The 6,639-nt window shown below is 34.7% G+C and overlaps 1 pseudogene; it reads right to left on the minus strand.

Annotated features, from left to right (window-relative positions):
* Positions 1–432: 432 nt before the first annotated feature.
* On the minus strand, positions 433–916 carry LOC130855914 (low molecular weight phosphotyrosine protein phosphatase-like; annotated as a pseudogene).
* Between the last annotated feature and the right edge of the window lie 5,723 nt (positions 917–6,639).

Consider the following 6,639-nt stretch of genomic DNA (forward strand, 5'->3'; position numbering starts at 1 on the left):
CACCCCAAGGAGGAGAACCGACACTTCTCTGGAGGCAAAGCTTCTGTGGCTACAGGGCCGCCAGCTTCTTCCATGAACAGATTACTCAAGTGGAAGCAACGTGCTTACTTATGCACGTACCCTGCTCAGGACACTGCCTGACACTGAGCACCTGGGCAAACATCACACATGTTTGCCCAAAACGGACAGTGGGAGCAATGCTTTCTGATTCTTCTTCAGCTCATAAACTGTCTGAATCAAAAATTTTTATTTATTATTCCACCAAACACAACAACTGACTTTCACCTACAATTAATTTTTAAGGTAAGAAAGAGTGAATCAACTGAAGAAACGGCTGTGGCCTTGAGCTAGGGAATAGTGCACTGTGACACTCTACTGAGAACGTGGCGGGCCTGTGGGGACGAGCCTGGGCCGCGCAGGACTGGACCCAGATCAGTGAACCTTCTCCAGGAAGGCCCTGCAGCACCGCACATGCTGCTGGTAGACAGTCTCAGAGTCAGAGTCATTGCCATAATAGGGATCTTCAATAATGAGTTGTTTTTGTGGATCATAGCTCCCAAGCAGTTCAATGTTTGCTCTACAGTCTTTAACTTGATTACTTTTTCTGTTCAAATCTCTCCGGTTGCTTTCATCCATACATAGTTACACAGTCAAAAGTGGCAAAGTCTTCTTTGGTAAGCTGCCAGGCAAGGTGACTCATGGGAATACCATGCTTCTTCATGCAAGCCTGCCCCCCATAGTCGGGAGGGTTTCCTAGTGCATACATGGACGTCGCTGCACTGTCTATCCTCCAATTATCTGAAACATTTTGATCAGTTACAAGATTCCTGAAAACTGCTTCTGCAATGGGTAATTGACAGATGTTATCCAAACACACAAACAGCACCGACTTGGTCACCTGCTCAGCCATCTTCTCACGTGCCAAGAAGTCTTTAATGAAGATTGATGCTTGAATGAATGTCATTCTCGCCTTTGCATAAAAGTGCTATTAAAGGCAGCAAGTCTTCAGTTACCAGCCAATTTGGTTATTATGTATATCAGAGTTTAGCAAAGTCTAAGAATAGGAGAGCTGTGCCTAAGTCCAACTTTTTTTTCTCATGCAGTGTTTTTGTTAAAGACACAGTTCTGCAGTTCATGAAAATCTTATAATTTGAGGGCCTCATTTGTCAAATGGACAAATCTATAAGTTGGCTAAGAGCTGGAAAATGGAACTCTTTCAAGTCAGAAATTTGATCCACAATCATCATCAAATAAATGTCTCCAGAACTTTTTCCTTATCTTTGTTAAAAAAAAAAAAAGAAGCAAAATATAAAAGTCTTTACATTTAATACTTTTTTTGGATTCTCCTTGAAATGGGATATTTTCCACTTTGCTAGACCTTTTTTTTTTCTTTAAATGTCTTAGACTTTCTTAAGACAAGAAATTGTATGGCTATTTCCTAGTGTCCCCTATTGTCAGGGTAGGTTTGATATCATCTTCTTTTCTTTTTCTCTTTTGTACTTTTGCATTGTTTTGTGGCTTGCAATTGGTGGGTAAATATTTCCTAGAAATTTGGGGAATAGAATGATGCAAATTATTTGGAATAGGGATTAATCATTGTTCAAAGAAACCCATGCTCCACCTCAGACTTCTGAACTCTGCTCTGCCCACCTCTAGTCTTGTTATTTTAGACTTGTGAGATTAAACTCATAAGACAGAATAAAAATAAGTAAAAAAAAAAGATTTATGGGAGTAAGGAATACTTTCTACTTAGTATCCATCTGATAGAAGGACATACATTAGAATTATGTATTTAATTATTAAACAAGAAATAACTGGCCTTTTGCATAAAATTGAATAGCCATAGGTTGGAATTAGAGATTTTTGATTGGACATTATTTTCTTTTATTAAGATATCTTAACCACAGGCATCTATATATCTATATTCACACTATATCTATCTATAGATAGATATCTCTGTTGTCTACTACTATGGGCTGAGGATTAAAAACCAAGTTATTAAACTTCTTCAACTGTAGAATTCCCTGACTTCTTCAGAGCCTAGGAAGGAGTTAGAGAACTCCACTATCCCAAGAAAGTGTTCACTTACTTTTGAAACTATTTTGTTACTCTTTGATACGTGGGTGTCTTCATTTCATTTTTTATGAAGCTCTTGGACCCAGTTGTCTCTGTGTTTTCCTTTGAAGCCACTCTCATGATTTATAAACCATAAGTTTGTGTTCTCGGCAGGGTTGATGCATTGTCTTCATAATTTACCCAGAAGCCTTGGTGTCAATCACACCACAGAACCTCACCAGGATGAGGTCAGTTTGTTCTGAGTAGCACAGCACTAAGAAAAACTTTTCATTATGTTCCCTACGATTCTTTAAACAACCAAAACATCATTCATGCATAACTACTTTCTAAGATTTAAAATACTGAGGGTTTTAACAGAAATATTTACTGAATAATACTGCAAGTTAACAACCTCTTACTTCTACTTTGAGAATATTTACACTCAAGATGAGAAATTATATTACTAGGAAAGTTTTATTTTAAAAATATAAACTGCATGGAGACATATTAATGAAAATAAACAGATTATTCTCCATGGAGTTAATGTTTCCAAAAGTTTAATGATTTAAATTTTTCTATGCATTATCATATTTTTAAGTGCAGTTTTTTGTAACTAATGAAAAATAGAATCTAAATCACAGAATCTAAACCTCAGAGTTTTAGATATTGCAGTGTTTTGCTTTGGAAATTTTACAATTATTACCAATGTTCTATGGTAATAAAAGTCAGAAAATCTGAAAAAAAATTGTATCTAAGGTGAGGTAAATAGGGATGAACTAAATCTTCACAAATGTGAAGAAGAATTAATAGAAATTTAAGGACAAAATCATAAGAAATGTTTATACAGTAATGCTTGCAAATCTAACATTTGCAGATATGTTTTATACATTTTGGGAGAATTTTTAAAGAATATTCCAAACCTACCCAAAAGTCAACACCCTGTGAAGGATGATACAATAATGGTGAACATGGGAGAAATGCAAATTTGAAAACTTTGTTGACTTCCAAGATTATATCTAAAATTTGAAGTGGTTTTAAATTTTAATATTACCATAAATTATAGACATATATTAATTAATTTAACAAAGACTTAGTAAATTCTATGTTCCAGGCACTGTAACAGGCATTGGGGATATAAATTAGCATAAATCTACTATGTTGGAAATGGATTTCTATAGCAGTTAGAAGTAATTTTGGCTGTAGGTAAGGAAAACCTGACTATTAGTACTTTAAATGAATAGTTTTCTCTTACTGAGGATGTCTGGAGTTGGGAGGCTGCTGGCTTTGGTTCAATGGCACCGAATAATAGAACCATCCTTATGTTCATTCTTATATGCTTGCAGATTCCAGGCATTGGCATTGTGACTGCTTTAAAGACAGGAAGAAAGGGGAAGGAGCTGTGCTAATGGCATCTTTTCTTTCTATCAAGAAAACAAATACTTTCCTAGATGTCACCTAGCAAAATTCCATTTATTTACCATTGCCCAAAACTTGTCACATGCCCACTTCTAGCTGCAAAGGGAACTATAGCTGAGTATTTAGTTTTTTCAACTTCTGTGACGGAGATAGAATGGAGGAGGAGGGTGAATATCAAGTTGGGTTAGCTTGTCAATAAGGTTTGCTGTAACTCTCCCACTTGAAAAGTAGTAACTGATACATCATAAGGAAGCCAACTGTATTTTTCAGCAACTAGAGAGTGATATGGTTGATAAACTTTTATATTCTCTGGCTATGTGGCATAACAGGGAGAAAGGCTCCACTAGGAAGTTAGAATAAGCCTGTGAAGTAAGAGTAGAAGTTACTGCAGTAGAATTTCTGAGTATTTTTAAAGGGAAGAGGGAGATTTTAACATATAGTAAAAGAATTGCCTTATTTTTGTCTTTGAATTTGTGGGAGTTAATTGCATATATTTTAAACATTTTTTCACTAGAAAGTAGGGAACTGGGTTTTTTTTTTTTTAATGTTTTCTATTTAAATAAGCAGGAGTTAGGTATTATTTTATTTTAAAAAACTATAAATAGGGAGTTTTACTTCAGTTAATGGTAGAGTAGCTTGTATTAGACAAACCATTATTCAGAGAAGAATAATAAATTCTTGGTGAAGTAAAAAACATCTAGTTGAAGGCACTGGAGAAACAGAAATATAGACACTTGAAAAGGGAAACTGCGCTGGGGAGTTTTACATTTATGGATTTTCTGCCTGAGGGCATTCTCCTTGAGAGTAACATGGAATGTCTGGAATTCAAGCAGAAAGTTGCAGTTTAACTGGCTTGAGGTGTCAAAGAATGGAATTTGATGTTGCCAAGGTAGAAGATAAGTGAGGGAGAGGCTTTCAGCTGCTTACAGAGGATCCAGAGTTTGGAATTTGAGTCCAATCAAGTTAACTGACTATTAGAACAAAAATCAGCACTGCAGGAAAAACGGACAGAAACCAGGATATTAAAGTGCGTAATTCATAATGATCAGTATGAATTGAAATGTAAAGAAACAGGACGATATGACCCACAGACAAGGTAAAAAGTGGTAAAGAGAACCAACCACAAGATGACTCAGATGTTTGAATTAACGAAGTTTTTTTTAAAGCTATTGTAAATATTTTCATGGGTTGGAACAAAAATATGTCATAATGAATGAACAGATGGAGAATATCAACAGAGAAATGGAAACTATAAAAGAAGACCAAATGGAAACTATAAAAGTGAAAATGCAGTATTTGAAATGAAAAATCTGAACTGGATGGACTTAATACCAGATTGGAATTTAGTAAATGCGAAGAGAAATCAATAGAACAGGGGAAAAACTAAGCAGGAAAAAAAATGGTTTAGGTCTTACAAAATATATTGTTTAAATCAGAAAACTTGAAAGTTGAAATTACTCTTTGATCCATTGGCTGAGGAATAGAGGTTGTGTTACCAGGCATGAAAACATTAATCTCATTGTGCATTACTTCTCTCAGCCTTCATAGACTCGAAGAGAGTTAAGGCCTTGCTCTGGATTCTACCTTGGCTTAAGGGAATGTTGTGGCTGGTTTGATCTTCTATCTAGACTGCTAAAACTTTTCTTCATATCAGCAAGAAGGCTGTTACACTTTCTCATCATTCATGTGTTCACTGGAGTAGCACTTTTAATTTCCTTTAAGAACTTTTCCTTTGCATCCGCAACTTAGATAATTGTTTGGTGCAATAAGCCTAGCTTTCAGCCTGTCTTGGCTTTCAATATGCCTTCCTCACTAAGCTTGATCATTTCTAGCTTTTGATTTAAAGTAAGAGACATGCAACTCTTCCTTTCACTTAAACACTTAGAGGCCATTGTAGGGTTATTAATCAGCCTAATTTCAATATTGTTGAAATTAGGGAGGCCAAAGAAGAGGGCGAGAGATGGAGAAATGTTCAGCCAGTAGAGCAGTCAGAACATACACATTTATCAGTTAAATTTGCCATTTTTTATGGGTACAGTTCATGGTTTCCCCAAATAATTACAATAGTAACATCAAAGATCACCATAACTTATATAATAATAATGAAAAAGTTTGAAATATTCTGAGAATTTCCAAAATGTAATGCAGAGACATGAAGTAAGCAAATGCTGTTGGAAAAATTGCACCTATAGATTTGCTAGATGAAGAGTTGCCACAAACCTTCAATTTATAAAAAATACAGTACCTGTGAAGCATAATAAAGCAAAACAATCAAACAAGTTATGCTCATGGCTAAAATTTTTCTAAAACTGGTGAAAAACATAAACTTAAAATCCAAGAATGTTAGCAAAACCCAAGAAGGATAAATGCAAATAAAGCCACACCTAGGAATATCGTAGTCAAACTATTGCAATCCAAAGATACAGAGAAAATCTTGAAAACCACTTGAAAAAATTGACTCATTACATGTAGAGAACAATGATGCATGTAACTGCTGACAGTGATATATGCATAACTGTTCCTTATCAAAAACAATGGCGGCCAACAGACAATGAAGCAGTATATTTAAGTGCTGGAGACTAAGAAGAAAATGTTCTGTCAATCCAGTGTTGTAACCAGTGAAAATGGTTTTTAAAAGTGAAGGCAAAATTAAGAAATTTTCAGGCTTAAAATAAAACCGAATTGGTCATAGCAGTCCTGCATTACAAGAAATGTTAAAGCAAGTTCTTCAGTGTGAAGAGAAATGACTATCTAGAAACTTGGATCTACAGAGGAATTAAATGGTGCAAAAATAGTAAATATGTGGGTAAATATTAAACATGTTTCTTCTTTTAATTTCTTTAAAAGACATACAACTATTCAAGGCAAAAATTATAACATTGAATGGTGACGTTTATGATGTACGTACACATATACGACAACAATAACACAAAATTTGAGGTGGGAGTGTAAATCGAAGTATAATATTTTCATATTTGACATGAAATAGTAGAAAATTAACTCTATATAGACTTGAACATTTAAGGATGCACATTTTAATCCCTACAGATTCACAAAATAATGCAGAGAGATATAGCTACTTAGTCAATAAAAATTTTAAAATGGAATACTAAAAATATTCAAATCAGTTAAATGAAAGCAGAAAAATAGGAGCAAAGGAATAAAAAA

The sequence above is a fragment of the Hippopotamus amphibius genome, chromosome 6 (assembly GCF_030028045.1).
Source record: "Hippopotamus amphibius kiboko isolate mHipAmp2 chromosome 6, mHipAmp2.hap2, whole genome shotgun sequence".
Taxonomy (NCBI): Eukaryota; Metazoa; Chordata; class Mammalia; order Artiodactyla; family Hippopotamidae; genus Hippopotamus; species Hippopotamus amphibius.